This window comes from Carassius carassius, chromosome 23 (genome assembly GCF_963082965.1).
Source record: "Carassius carassius chromosome 23, fCarCar2.1, whole genome shotgun sequence".
In the NCBI taxonomy this organism is placed as follows: Eukaryota; Metazoa; Chordata; class Actinopteri; order Cypriniformes; family Cyprinidae; genus Carassius; species Carassius carassius.
The window spans coordinates 30,292,561-30,308,322 of record NC_081777.1 but is presented as its reverse complement, the minus strand read 5'-3'; positions in this window follow the sequence as shown (position 1 = coordinate 30,308,322).

Sequence of the window (15,762 nt, the reverse complement as noted above, 5' to 3'; positions counted from 1 at the left end):
GGCAAATTCCTGGTCATTTCCTGCCTGGTACTCTTAATTATTTGTTCTTTTCCGTGGTTATTTTAGTTAAAAATAAAACCATAACAATTTGACTTAAAAAAAAAGTTGTAATAAACATTCACCCAAAAATTCTGTCATGATTCACCTATCCTCAATTTGTTCCAAACCTGCATGAGTTTTATTCTTCTATTGAACACAAAATAAGTTATTCTGAAGAATGTGGTGAGAATGCTGGTCCCTTTTAACTGGGGGGGGGGGGGGTCATTTATTTTATTTCAGCTAATTGGTAAAAGTAAATATAAAAAATAAAACTAGATAAAACTAAAACCATAATAGTATATCAATGATACTAAAATCTTTATCTCATTAGGTAAACTTTCTAATTGTTCTCATCTCATCTGTAAAGCTCAGGCTTCGACAGAAAATCCTCCCTGTTCTGAAACCCAATCACCGCTAGAGGGAAATGGAGGGCTATTCTCATTGGACCAGAACATCTGTTGGGCTCCACCCAAAGAACCGCGTGTCCTCAGCTTGGGAACAATTTCAAAATCTCACTTGTACCATAACTGTGCATTTAATGAGCTTTTAATCTGAACTTTATCGTAATGAAATATGATCCAAATTCAGCAAATTAATCTCAAATAATGCTGTTTGAGAATCCTTTTGGTGTGCATGTCTTTATACATGTGTCTTATAGCAGATACTAAACAACTGAGAAGAAACCTTGTTATTCGAGGAACTTATAGGTAGGTAATACTAAATGTCCAAAAACGTGCTACTAAAGGAGTTACGCTGGTACGATCAGCAAAGTAATTATATAAGGAATAATTATATGTAATTGCTTATGTTTGAGTGATTAATTCCATCTCTTATCTCGCTGACAGAACAGAAAAACACTATCTCACCGAAGTGACTCCTGTGGCAGAAGAGTTATTTGAAGTAAGAGTAACAAAGTGTGGTGAAAGCAGACATGACAAGGTGCTAAAACACCGCTCACTCATCATCCTAACACAAGTGTCAGTGAGCAGAGCTGTGTTTAACAGGTGAATGATCACGACACAGGTGTGGAGAGCACAGGACGCGGTGTTAAATGCTAATCAGAAGTGTTGAGGCGTCAATCCTCGTCTGACGAGCCAAAGCACACCACTGCTGCGTGAGACAAAAGTCATTTATAGAACCACAAGATCAAAAGAACTTGTCAAAGAAGCCACTGAGGGTGTCATTTTCACGCCTTCATAACTTCTATGCTGAGATGTTTGACACAATCTTAAGACACACTGACTGCACGTGATGACATCCCATTAGTTTGTTTCAGGCCAGATCATATTTCTTCAAAATCACTAATTTGGCTACAAATATGCAACATTTGAGTGTAAAAAAATAAATAATTATTAATTATTAATTAATTATACATTAAGTTATATTATAATCACATTTAAGTGCAGACTGCAAAAAAAAAAAAAAAAAAAAAATATATATATATATATATATACAGTACAGACCAAAAGTTTGGAAACATTACTATTTTTAATGTTTTTGAAAGAAGTTTCTTCTGCTCATCAACCCTGCATTTATTTGAGCAAAAATACAGAAAAAAATGTAATATTGTGATATATTATTACAATTTAAAATAATTGTTTTTAAATTTATTATACTTTAAATGATCATTTATTTCTGTGATGCAAAGCTGAATTTTTAGGATCATTATCACATGATTCTTTAGAAATCATTCTAATATGATGATTCATTATCAAAGTTGGAAACAGTTCTGCTGCTTAATATTTTTTCAGAACATGTGATACTTTTTTAGGATACTTTGATGAATAAAAAGTAAAAAAAAAAAAAAAAGAAGCTATGTTTTTAAAATATTAATATTTTGTAATAACAATATGCACTACTGGTCAGTAATTTGGGGTCAATATATATATATATTTTTTTTTAAATAAAATCAATACTTTTATTCAGCAAGGATGTGTTAAATTGATAAAAAGTGGTAGTAAAGAAAATATATTATTAGAATATATATTATTAGAATTTTTTTTTATTTTGAATAAATGCAGTTCTTTTTAACCTTTTATTCATCAAATATATTAGACAGCAGAACTGTTTCCAACACTCATAATAAATCAGAATATTAGAATGATTTCTAAATGATCATGTGATAGACTGGATGTTACATGTGACACTGAAGGCTGGGGGAATGATGCTGAAAATTCAGCTTTGCATCACAGGAATAAATTTTTTGTTTAAGTATATTCAAATAGAAAACTATTATTTTAAGTTGTAATAATATTTCACAATATTACTGTTTTTTCTGTATTTTTGATCAAATAAATGCAGGCTTGATGAGCCGAAGAAACTTCTTTCAAAAACATTAAAAATAGTAATGTTTCCAAACTTTTAGTCTGTACTGTATATATATATATATATATATATATATATATATATATATATATATATATATATACACACATACATATAAGTATTTTTGTTCTTTTCTATTGGAAATATCTAAAAATTCCTGAATAAACACACATTTACTGTATTATTTACTTATTATTTAATATAAAAAAATATCAAAAAAATTTAAAACAAGAGAAAACTGTTGATGGGCAAGAATGGCAGAAAGCTAAAGTAGGCTATAAAAATTTGAATATTTAGATAATTGCACTGGTAAGATAAGACAAAAATACTTAGGAAGTAAATAATTTTTGCAGTGTAGTTCTCAAATCATCTTATATTTAAATCCATTCCACAGATTTTCCCCTGAAGATTCAGTGCATATTCTATCTGGTTGTTCTAAATGCAACTGCTGACTTTGAGAGAGTTTTGAGATATTCCACCTTGTGGAAACTATGAGAAATGCAACTGAGTGCTCCAGGGATGATGTCTTTTTGTAAGTTCTCATCACCCTGCTTCCCTTGACAAAAACTAAAGTAAGATTTTTTTTAATTAGGTTTATTGCAGTAAATAAGCTCTGAGGCCAACAATGTACGTGTTTTGTTTATCAAGATAATCTTCATAAAAGAACACATTGTTTATGAATTCCGAAGCCTAAAAACAATCACTAGAAGTAAATAGCTAAAACACAATGGTTGCATAACATCAACGTCACCACAACTAAGCTTCTGACAACTCTTTTAGTCTTTATTGTAAATCTACCAGTCAGAATGTTTGAAGAACATTTAGAGATTTCCTATTCGGCATGATGATGTTTAATGTCCCAGACAGCATCTGTAGCCCTATATAGCCACATGTTCACCTTTTCCAAGACAAGTAAAAGCTTATAAAAAATCATGAGTTTTGTATTACAGATGTATTTAATCTCACAGAATAAAATGTGAAAATATCTTGCGTTTGTGTTATCCACACACCTTATTTTAGGCATTTAACCAAAAAGTTTTATGAGTTATAGGACTGCATCATTCTAGTTTAGTGCACTTACATCTATTTATCGCATCACATACTAATTCGCACACTACTTTTTTGGGGGGGTGATGAAACAACGTAACTTGAAGTCAACAAAGTGAGTAAAACTTTACACACAGGTCAACTTCTGTTCTCACAAACATCATGAAAGTGTCCCGAAATGTGTAGTCCAGCTCATTGGTGCTTCTCTACACGTCTGTCTGGTTCCAAACCCTCAGATATTTCAGACTGTTTGATCTTTTTTTGTTTGTAATTCTGTATAGAGTAAGAAAAAAAAATTACGCTTTGTATTTCTTCTGTTTTTTTTTTCACCAGGTCCCACAGAGATACTGATGTGACTTTGAATGAAGAACCTGAGGGCTGAGCGTTGATGTTGGTAGGCCTCGCGAGACGCTACAATCTCGTATGACTTCTAAAAAGTCCTACAACAAGCCCAGAGAGCCTTGATTCGGCAGCCGTCGAACACCGCAGAGTTAAAACGGGAGAGAGAGCGAGACAGACAGAGAGAGAGCGACAGTCTTGAGATGTACGTTTGGCAGGAACAAGGACAACACATGACAGCCATCAAGAAGACAAGAAGATATTTCAGAGAGACTCTTGTCAGAAAATAGTTTGTTGTCAGAGCCACGTTCACGGTTCAAAATTGCACCGTAGAGAGGTAACTGCGGTCAATGCTTGTTTTGCCAAGGACAAGCAAACATCTACCATCTGAGTGTTTTTACATCATTTAAAGTATCCTGATGCCTGGAGGCAAGAATTTCAAACGGCTGAAAAAGTGAACGTCTTTTTATTACTTCATTACTGATAGCGTTGAGTGTTTTTACTCGAAGAGACCTGCTGTTGCCCTGCTGAAAGAACGTGTTTTGGAAGCTGGTGTTCCCATCAGGCTTTTGAGAATGTTTAAGTATAGTGAATAGCATTGCTAAGCAAACCAGTAAAAACCAGCTTGATGATGCCACATTGTCAGCCATATTGGAAAGGTTGAAATCTGGAAATAATCAAATGCAAGTGAACTGATAAAGTAAATGCAGCTTTTGAGGCTTTTGACCAAACAGGAAATATTATTTTTAATTGAAATTTAGAAAATCATTAAAATACATAACTTTATTGGATTACATTTTACAAGAAAATATTTCAGTCTTTCTAATCTAAAATATTATGTTTAATATAATATGCTATTTGCAGATTCTGTGTAATTGCGAAATTAGCTAGCGGTTTCTATGTGGAAATTAGCCTTTACCTATTTTAGTATTAACGTCTATTGAAATAGTTATTACGTAAAACTAGAACTATTAAAAATGTTATGAAATAAAGCCAAAATAGAATATAAACATTAGATGACGAACTTAAACTAAAAAACTTAAATTAAATTGAGAAATAAAGTAACAAAGTAAATATAAAGTAAAATAAAGCAATGAATTAAATAAAATACATACAAATAAGAAATAGATTAAAATACAAAATGTAGTTGTTTTTTAAAAAAGCGAACTCAAAATATGAATAATCACAATAAAAGTAACAATAATAATAACATTGAGCATAACTATTTAAAAAAAAATTCACTGGATATATATATATATATATATATATATATATATATATATATATTTCCATTACTTTTCAAGTCCTACTTTAAAAATGTCCAAACAACTGGTTAAAACACCCTACTTTGTCTCTAGTCAATGTCTTGCTGGTTTGTTGGGGCATTTGTGTGTGCGTAATGGTAATAGGTTGGCTAATGTTTATTACTTTTAATGTTGACCTTTCCGAGATGGCTGACCTTTTGACGTACGCTTTTTCGCCAAGGTGAATTGAGAGACAAGCCATTCAAATATTTATTATAACCGTGTATAGAATGTGTCACATACTTGAGTGCTAGATTTTAATGTAGGGGTGAAACTTGGTTAAACCGTAGCTCCTTAATTTCAGCTCTGATTGAAATATTTCCATTTTTTTGAAGCAGTACCGCCACTGAGTCCGACCCCTGTTGACCACTTTGATAAAACTTTCAGAAGTCAGTCAGAGTGTATTGTCTAATCAGGACAGATTAGTTAAATTAAAGTGAATGATCTCTAGAGATACTTTTACTCTGACTTGTAATCGCAGACGCTCTCTCATTATAAAGCCACAATGACCTCTGGGGGCGCGGAGGTCTCATAACAGCACTGCTGCCTTTGAGGGTTTCCAGTTTGGCTTCATTAAAGATGAAACAGAAAACACAAACACCCACTGATTGATACGAGGGGTTCCTTGTGAAGCGCCGTGCCAGACCGCTCTTCTGATTGGACTTCTGAAGGTGCATCTGTCTATCCATTAACAGCTCATTATGTTCAGCAGTGGAGCTCTTATGCACATCTCTACAAACACCTCACCACTGACCTCTCATCAAAGGGCCACAGAGAAGAGAAGAATGGAGGAAATCAAAGAGGAAAACAATCATTTAGAGCTAAAGTTCCTGGAAAACAGTCAAATATAGAGCTGTGATACCTGGTGTTGACCTCACTGGGAGATTTATGATTGAGAGTGACATATGCAGGGTTGTGCACCATTCAGAATTGAATTAAAATTTGAATTGGTAGAAAATTAACTGAAATGCAAATACATTTTTATAGTGTTATTTTTAACTAGAAAAGCAAAGATAAACCTTTAAATGATGGCTCGGCAAACATGTTTGACATTTGAAGGATAAGATAGATAAATAGATAGATAGATACGGAGATAGATAAATAAAAAAGTCACTTCATATTGACCCTTCCTTCTTTACCAACACACACATGCACACTTGCGTACATACAGCAACACTTACTGAACCCTGCCCACACACACACACACACACACACACACACACACACACTGAATGAGCCTGAGTTTAGTTTGATGTGACTTTGAAGCAAAGCTCGGTGGAGTTGTCTTCTCCTGAGCTTTCCAGCTGTTTCCATTTGTATTCACAGCAGACAGCGACCACAGTCACAGCTATATAATGCTTAAATAGAAATAACTTTCTGTAGATTCATTTCACTTTCCCCAACTTTCTTCTCTGTGTCAATATATCTTTCTGTCTCTAAATTTAGTTTTTTAATACGCTGACTGACTTCATTTGCTTTGAGCATGCATTTATATTTTTCGTTAACAATGTTTATACTTCAATTTCAGTTTGCATATTTGATTTGAGAGAAGAGGGATTTTCAGCGAATAAACCTAGTAAAGTTTTTAGGGAATGGATTGGGTTGTAAGATCCACATGTCACTCCTGTAAATGACTGAACTCTTGTGTGTACAGAATGAGATTAAACTCTCAGAAGAAGAAGAAGAAGAAGAAAAAGACAAATCAATTTATGCAGTTTCTGTGCAGTCTTGAGAGAAGTCATTAGATTAAGAGAAAATATGGCGGTGATAGTTTCATAAGTATGCAACTTCAGTTGCACATTAGTTTGAGATTGACCAGCAGGAGCTTTCAGCTGATGCTCCGGTCAGGAGATCAAAGAGTAATGTTCCTCTCAGAGTGGAGAACTTCTGCTACAATGTGGAAACTGTGAGTCTTAGCTCCCTGTTTATTAAGCAGTGAACTTTCAAATGTGCGTCCTGCCAAGTCTGCACTTCTCTGCTGGAGCGAGGATGAATGGAGCCTGTGGGGGAGAGAGCAAGAGACCAACAGAATTCAGAAAACAGCAGCTTCATGCACACACCACCTGAGAAAATGATGCTGCACCAGCAAATTTCTTCATTGCACTAGTTCCATGTATGTAGCCTTCCTAAAGCATGAATATAACTCTCTGACACTCAGTAGTCAGCTGTTTTCATAGTCAACTTAGAATAGCACACTAAAATTTTGCTTACTGAACAGGGCTAAACAATCAGATAAGGCCAATATTTGATATTATGCTGATATTAATGCTGCACTCCATTACGCGCCACTCTACTGATGACAAAAAGTTACGAGTTTAAGTTAAGGAGAGACTACTTCAGCTGTCTTACCACTCTCAAAATATCAATGTGAATGAGATGACCAATCAAATTTTTACTATTCAAATATGCTGCTCCAGCACTACGGTTTAGTTTTAACGGATGAAACTTGAAAGTGTTTGAGGTAAGATTCAAGTGGCTAAACATATAATATTTGACAACTGTTGGACGATAGAAATGTTAAATGGATGAAAGTAGTATCCACTGATTCAAACTACTCGACTCTTATTATTAAATCTGACCATTTTGAAATGAAAATATGGAAATTAAATGTGACGACACAGAAAACTTTACTCATTTCTGGTAGGCCTACATTAGGCGTAAAAGTCAATGCGGCCATATATTAAAATCTAAATATGTTTGCAAATAGTCCTTTTGGAATACTTAACCTCAAAAGTTATTTTACTGTTTTTCTTTTATTCATTTATATATTTTTTTGTTCCCTTTAATTCATTTTAAATCCTTTTAAATAAAGAAAACAATTAGCCCTGCAACCATTTTATTTTGTTAATTTTTAGACCAATCTGGTCGTAGAGTCAAGACCACTTTTGGAGGTCTAATTACATAATAGCCAGGAAGGATGATATATCAAAATGGATATAGTTTCCATTTTATTAATTGCGTTGAACTGCATTCTGGGATACTGTACACAAGTAGTGTATTATAGTCACATATTGTACATTTTGGCAAAAGTAATAGATCAAAGACATAATCATACATAACATTTACATAGTACTGTACATAGTATGCATATTAAGAGTAGTTGCATATGTCTAAATACATTCTGGAGGCACCTATAATTTTATTATTATTAGTATTATTATTATTTTCTCTCTCTCTCTCTCTCTCTCTCTATATATATATATTTTTTTTTGGATTGAGAAAACCAAATTATTAGGCGAAAACTGTAACAACACTATTAGAACAATTCATTCCTACTTCTATTTTAATGTAATCTTACATTCTCAACCACACTCTTACAATTAAAAGTGCTTCACAACGCCATTAAATAACTTTTTTTTTGTCTAAATGGTTCCATAAAAAACCTTTAACACCTGTTTCACAAAAAAAGGTTCTTTGTTGTGTAAGAAGGTTCTCCAGATTATAAAAAGGTAAGAAAGAGATGGTTCTTGGCATTTGTGACAAAGAAAACTTGATGCTTAATAAGAAACCACCTCTGGTTTGTATTTATAATTTATGTTATTTGTAGTTTTCTTTACAAAGTCTCCTAAATATACATGCACTACTATTGCTTTTTCTAAGTACTCAAACATTTCTCATCCAACTGTTATAATTCAGAAATCATATCACTAATTATTCTCTATGTCAGAGCAGATGCAGAGGATCAGTGGGCAATTAAAATCTCACTCAATATGAGAGCCACAGCCGAGCAGACTCACCTCTGAAGCAGAAGTAATGAGGTATGAAAAGATACGAAATAATCTTCTCTTTGACCTTCGCGACTCTTCTTTCTTTTTTTCCAAAAACAGCACATGACTTTGATGTTTTAAAATTGCCATGACAGGAGAGCTCATAAAGCTTCAGATGGAGCACTTTTCAGTCAGAAATGTTCTTTTCTTGTTCTAACTTTTGAACATCCTAGCAATCATTTTGAGTGTGGATCACCAAAATGCATGTTAAGATCCTATCCAGACACACTGAAACACAGTGATCATGTGAGAGATGTGGGTTAGAAAGCGACGTGTCCTGATACTACACATAAAAAGCATGCAAGTTTTAGAAAAATGTAGACATTTTTAATTTAAAAACACCGATATGAAATTACGTAATGGAATAGAGTAACTAAATACTTTTGTTGAACTTGGAACAGTAACTTTTCATACAGAAATATTACAGGGAAATGCAGAATGTTGCGTATTTGCACGAAAGTATCAAAAACACTGCAACTGACTGAGGGCATCCATTAAATCATTTAATACCATCAATGCAGTAACTACAACATTCCTCAAAGCAAAACGTGTAATAAGAGCAGACATAATGTGAGTGAGAAACTACTTAAAAGGAGATAATGCATTGAGAAAGCATATGCTAGTTTACCAGACAAAAATTCAGCAGTTATTGTGCATTTACGTTTTTAAAAGACCTGCGAGGATCAATAGCATTGCCGGTACACAGAAAATGGTAAAAATGTAATTGGAACGTCCCTATAATAAGCTACTCCAGCTGTCTCACATCAGATAAAATGTTTGAGAAAATTACGAGGCAGATGGCAAAGCTGAATTTAAAGAATGCAGAATTTAATTTGCATAATGCCCCTTTTAGAGAAAATTACAAAGACAATTCTCTCAAGTTGACCTTGATGTTGTTTTCATCCTACATAACTACAAAAATCAGGACAGGTCCCCAGCTCTTAAAGGTAAAAGTGACTGAAAGACTACAAAGACCTTATACTGAAACTTTTAACTGTAAGTCCCATCCGCTGTCAACTTTAATTTAAGCCATATTAAAGATGCCTCACTATTCCACCAAATGAAAATTGAAAGCTAATTATATTATTAATAAACTCGCTAAAGTGGTGTAACCCTAACTTGAACTGAGTATGTTAAAATAAGATGTTCTAAACCTGTATGCATTTATTTCTTTTTTTTATGCTGAACACAGGAGATATTTTTAAGAATGTGTGGAACAGTTGCTTGTGGCCATTGACTTTTATACAGGTGGTGGTCATATAATTAGAATATCATCAAAAGTTGATTTATTTATCGCAAATTCCGTTCAAAAAGTGAAACTTGTATATTATATTCATTCATTACACACAGACTGATATATTTCAAAATGTTTATTTCTTTTAATTTTGATGATTATAACTGACAACTAAGGAAAATCCCAAATTCAGTATCTCAGAAAATTAGAATATTGGAAAAATTAAAATAATTATGACCTAGAACAATCGCGCTCTGGCTCGGACCTCAGCAAACGAGCCCATTGTAAAAGCCCTTTAAGGCTACAGGCAGGTAAAGGGTTTTTTCAGGGTTGGAGCTGAACTCTGCAGGACTGCGGCTCTCTAGGACCGAACTTGCCTACCCCTTAGCCAAATCAACCTAAATCCTGCTGATGCCAAATGTTTGTTTGATAATTTGTTTCTTCAGTTGGTGATATTAAAATTATAATTTAAGTGATATTCATTAAAACACTTTTATGATTAAGACTACTTAAATCAGGGCTATTCAAATCTTGCCCTGGAGGGTGAGTGCACTGCAGAGTTTAGCTCCAACCCTGATCAAACCCATCTACCTAATGATCCCAAAGACATTGATTAACAGGCTCAGGTGTGTTTGATTAGGGTTGGAGCTAAACTCTGCAGTGCACTGGCCCTCCAGGGCAAGATTTAAATAGCCCTGACTTAAATCATCAAGTTATATTAAAATAATTATAATGTGATATATATATTTTTGATCAGGCATTACATAGAACACCTAAAATGTTCTATCTGCCAATGGAATCAAATTAATATTACATTTGATTAGCATGAGAGCTATTAGCAAGTTGGCACACTCGATCAGCAAAATCCAGGGTAAGTCAGTGTTTTATCAGAACTATTAGCTGTGTTTTTACGCTGGATATGTGTTCATGTAGGTCTCATGGAGTGTGTGAAGATGTCATCACTGTGTGAACGTATCTTTTGAGTTTTTTGGTCTTGTCTGGCGATAAACAACACTTGTTCCGAAAAATTTTTGTTTTTATATTAGATTTGCATTGCTAAAGAAAATACATTTTGTGTGGCAGTAAAAAAGTGTTTAGGGAAGTTGTGTCATGACTCCAAACATGTGTCTTGTTCTCTCTAGGCCCTGTGTAGTATTTAACATTTTAACAGTAGATGGTTCTCTACTCTAGTTTTTATCTGCACACTTAAATTCTCATGAGGAAGAGCGTTTAGGAGTCTGTAATTTCACCTCGGCTTGGAATGCTTTTATGATGCGGATTTATGTAAACAGCCCACTGTGAACACCCTTGTAATTCGCTATAACCTTTTCGAATTTTATGAATGATTATTTTAGGTTCAAGTGTGTGGATGGATTGGGAAACGAGCAGAGTACGGCCATTTCTAAAGCATGCAGTGCCGTTTGCTGTACAAAACTACGCTCTGAATCGACTAGCGAATGCATTCAGAAAATCTCACAATCGATGCAGAATAATTTCTCGATTCACAATGCATCGATTTATTTTCCCAGCCCTAAAGTAACCTTCATTAAAGCCTCTCTAAATACATAATCTCTCTCTCATGATGAATCGCACAAATCTAATGATTAAGAAATGAAACTGGCAATTGTTTTCCGGCTTTGAAGTAAGTTGCATTTATCGAATTAATAAATAATAAAATGAGGCATGCTGCTGCTGCTATGGCAAAGTTCATAAAATGTGCAATAATGATTTAATCTGCCACAAAGTTGTGTAAAATGCATCGGGTAGTTTGTCCCCTTGCAGATTGTTTGTCATGTATGGTTGTCATAATTCTTATTCCCTTGTGCGGTCACATTTAAATGTTACATTGTGCTGAATGCAGTCCTTGTAAGATTGAGTATGAATACAAATTAAAATAAAACTGAATGTAGCCTTCAAGTATTTCTCAGTAAGGTGAATTTTAATTTCTTTAAGTTCTCTAGTAATTAATCCAGACAGTAATAAAAAAACTAAGAAAATAATTGTATGCGTTATTTGGCTGAGCTGCATCTCGTATGTGTCTCGGATCACATTTTGAGGTCATCGGAGTCTTCGGATTGCTGTCTGTCTCGAATGCATCTTGGAGGACAACTGTAGATAGTTATACATCCAGGACTGAAAGACTATTATTACTTGTGTTTAATCTTCGCACTGACTTGGCACCAAAGTACCAGTGTTGTTTACATCTTTAGAGTTGTAATAAAAAATATTGCCTCATCCCAAAAAAACTTTTTATTGGCATTCCTATTTCTCCTGCTCTGCAAAATTAATGCATCCAGATTACAGTCTAAGACCTCTGATTTGGGTAATAAAGTAGTTTTGCCTAAATGCTTATTTACTTTCAGAGGATGAAACTCTTTTCTGTCATATGTACTCCAATACTGCCTCTTACAGTGAACTACAAAGAAGAAAACATGTCCATTTTGCACATGCTGTTTTTTAAAAGCTGCTTGTGATGCAACAGGCTGTAAGGCAAATGCAATCTCATGCCGTGATTCTTATGATAGCGTGCGTAAAGCCATAAAAGACTTCTCACTTAACACTTTTTTTTCTTTTAGCAGTTTAGATACAGGGAAGAGTCTGAACACATAATTTTTTTTGATTTTAGGAAGTAAAGTTGAGGATGGTTTTATTATAAATTAATAAACCAGAAGCACTTCATTTTTCAACAATCATCTTCACTCATCTCAAATTCAAATGGATTTACATTTGGAAGCCTGTTTAAATATGACGTGAAGGTGCATGTTTAACATCAGTGATGCCAAATGCTTTTGTTTCTTTATGTAAATGTAGACAGAATTATAGAATTAATTATTATTAGTTCAGTTGTTCTTATGGTGTCACTAGGCACAACACAGAATTGCTTTAACCATGGGAGAAATCACTGTAGCATGTGGTGTTAAATCAATTTGTAATTTTATGTTTTTAAGTAATTTTAGCGATTCAACTCGATATTTTTTTTTTTGTATTTCAACATTTTAAATTAGAACTGATGCTAAAACTTGTTTTAATTCATAACATTGCATACTATTTCCAGCTCTTTTAATCCGTATATTAATGTATTAATACTGATCACAAACAGTTCTGACAAGAAATATTGTATAATGAGCTGTTGGCTGTTTACTTATAGCATTAATATAGACTTAACATGTGGTCACAGGTACAGCACACTTTCTAAGGTCAACGCCTTCGAGTGTGAGGAGAAACTCATGCTTCAGTGGACATTTGGACTCTGAAGGCAAAATTGGTTGCTCGGTGACTGGTGAAATTCAGACAAAAACACAAAGACACAACATATTTTCTTTCTTGTGGTGTTATGGGAAGGGGAATGAAAATCAATCGCTGCTTGTCCTATACCAAACACCACTCGTAATCCCCAGTTCCTCAGAGACCGTGTTGTTTGATCAATAGATGCTTGCTGTGAACAATGTGTTATGTTATATACTCACTATTAGTTACTGTGATGGTAACAGATGGCAGGTCATCATTTCTTATCTTTAAGGCGGCTCTTTTGATAATCGTGAAGAATGGAGGATGTTTTAAAGTACATTTTGAGAGTTGTTGTCTTAGCCCACTAAACTTTATTTAGTTGTAGTCTTATTTCTACTTCTTAATTGTAGTCTTATTTGCATGAGTGTTGAGGAGCTATTTTACATAATTAAATATCTATAAACAACACTTGTTCCGAGCATTTTGATTGACTTTACTACCTACCTGTTCAAATATGTATTTTAAAATGTTTAAGTTTTCTCACCGGTGAGTGACACATGATGTATTGTGGCAATGTTGTCTTGTCTGTGAACGTGTATATATACGTTCAGGAGGCATGGCTTTGGATGGCAATTTGCAGGGAGGGTGGGACATTAAAGGCTAAAGTTAGCATTTTCCAAGATGTCCTAATGGACCTTTAAAGCTTCATGAAAAGTAACTAGATTCTGAAGGTATTTATATGGGGAAAAGCTTAATGTTCAGTCTTCAGTGTCACCTGGCCATTCAGAAATCATTCTAATATGCTGATTTGCTGCTCAAGAAACATTTCTGATTATTATAAATGTTAAACCATTGTGCTGCTTCATATTTTACAGGCTATTCTTGGTCAAAATAAGCTGAAAACTGGCCTTTTTCTTTTTTTCTTCTTCCTCGATACATGAGACTAGATCATAATGTTGCTGAGTGGTGAGTTTTTTTTTTAAACATTGGATCTCAGACTGTAATTGAGCTTTTTTTCGAGTCTGTAAACTGGCAGTAGATTAACTCTAGTTTATGTGACTATAAACACAATGTGCAGTGTCGAGTTTACACTGACCTGTCTTCTAGCCTATAATTTTGTCTTCATTTTCTTTCTAAAGATCTGCAAAGAGCATGGTGCCAAAGGCTTTGGTGTTGCTTACAAATTAAAGAACTGCTCCATCACAGATAATGATTAAAATAAGGTATGAACATGTAAAGTAAAAATAGTTTAAGGTAAACGTGTTAAACAATTGAGATAAATGTATTAATTGCCAAATAAATTAATTGCTTGAATGTTTACATTATTTCTTGTTTTCTTTTGAACATGAACTGTGAGAAATCTTAAAAAGAAAAAACAACCTGTTTTAGGGTTATAGAGAATGTGGAAAACACAATGTAAAACTACATTATGGCTGTTTTGGTACAAGAGACCTTGATTGACATTATAAGTGGACTTCAGGTGTCTTATCTGTCATCCAATAACTTTTTACCAATAAAGCATGATGTATTCTGTCGGTCCGTGGATTTTCTGATTTCATGTATCCAATCCACAGGGTCACATATACTAGTTTTGACCTTGCGTTGGCGGTATATCTCAAGGAGATTATGGAGTTTGGAGACCTTGCTAAAGGAATTACTCTGACCCTGAGTAGATAAAACCAAAGAAAATAAACAGAAACGAAGCGGACAAATATCCTTAAATCCCTCAGACAATCAGTTCCTTACCTGGGTAATCCACTTTGAGCGAGTGCTGGCCACCGCTTTTTGACAGCCACCGATCAACCTGCCTGATAAACCCAGAGAATTATTCCTGTTAATGCATCTGTGAATAGATCAGGTGGGTAAAAAAAGAAGGAAAAAAAAAACTTGTGTATAGCTCACAGGAGACTGGATTTTTGCATGGCATTAGTATGTTGTTAAGATAACCAAGTGATCTTCTAAGCTTTAAAGTGTATAGAAATGTGCACAAAATGGGTAAAATAGAACATTTGAACTCTTTCCCCACCATTGATGGAATTTTCTGGCTTTCGGTGTTCGTCCATGCAAGCTTTGGGTTTGCATGGAAGCAGTCTGCTCCATCGGTGTTTTAACTATCATTCTAAATCAGATCTGGACGTAATTTGACTATTCGATTTCAGTTATCATTGTCTGTCTATCTATCTATGAAACTTACCTATGTTCAAGTGCATTATTTAAAAAAAAAAAAAAAAAAAAAAAAAAAACTATGCTAGAGTAAAGTTACAATAAAATAAATATTTATTAATTTAGTAAGTCTACTTAATATTCATGTTGACCATGAAAATTGTGTAAATGATCAAAATATAAAAACAAAATATTAAAAGCTAAAAAGAAAAGCAAATTCAAAATATTAATAAATACTTTTATAGTATATAAATAAAACTAAATTAACACTAGCTAACATTCACTTTTTCACTGAGGTTGTTGCAGTATTTCTGTT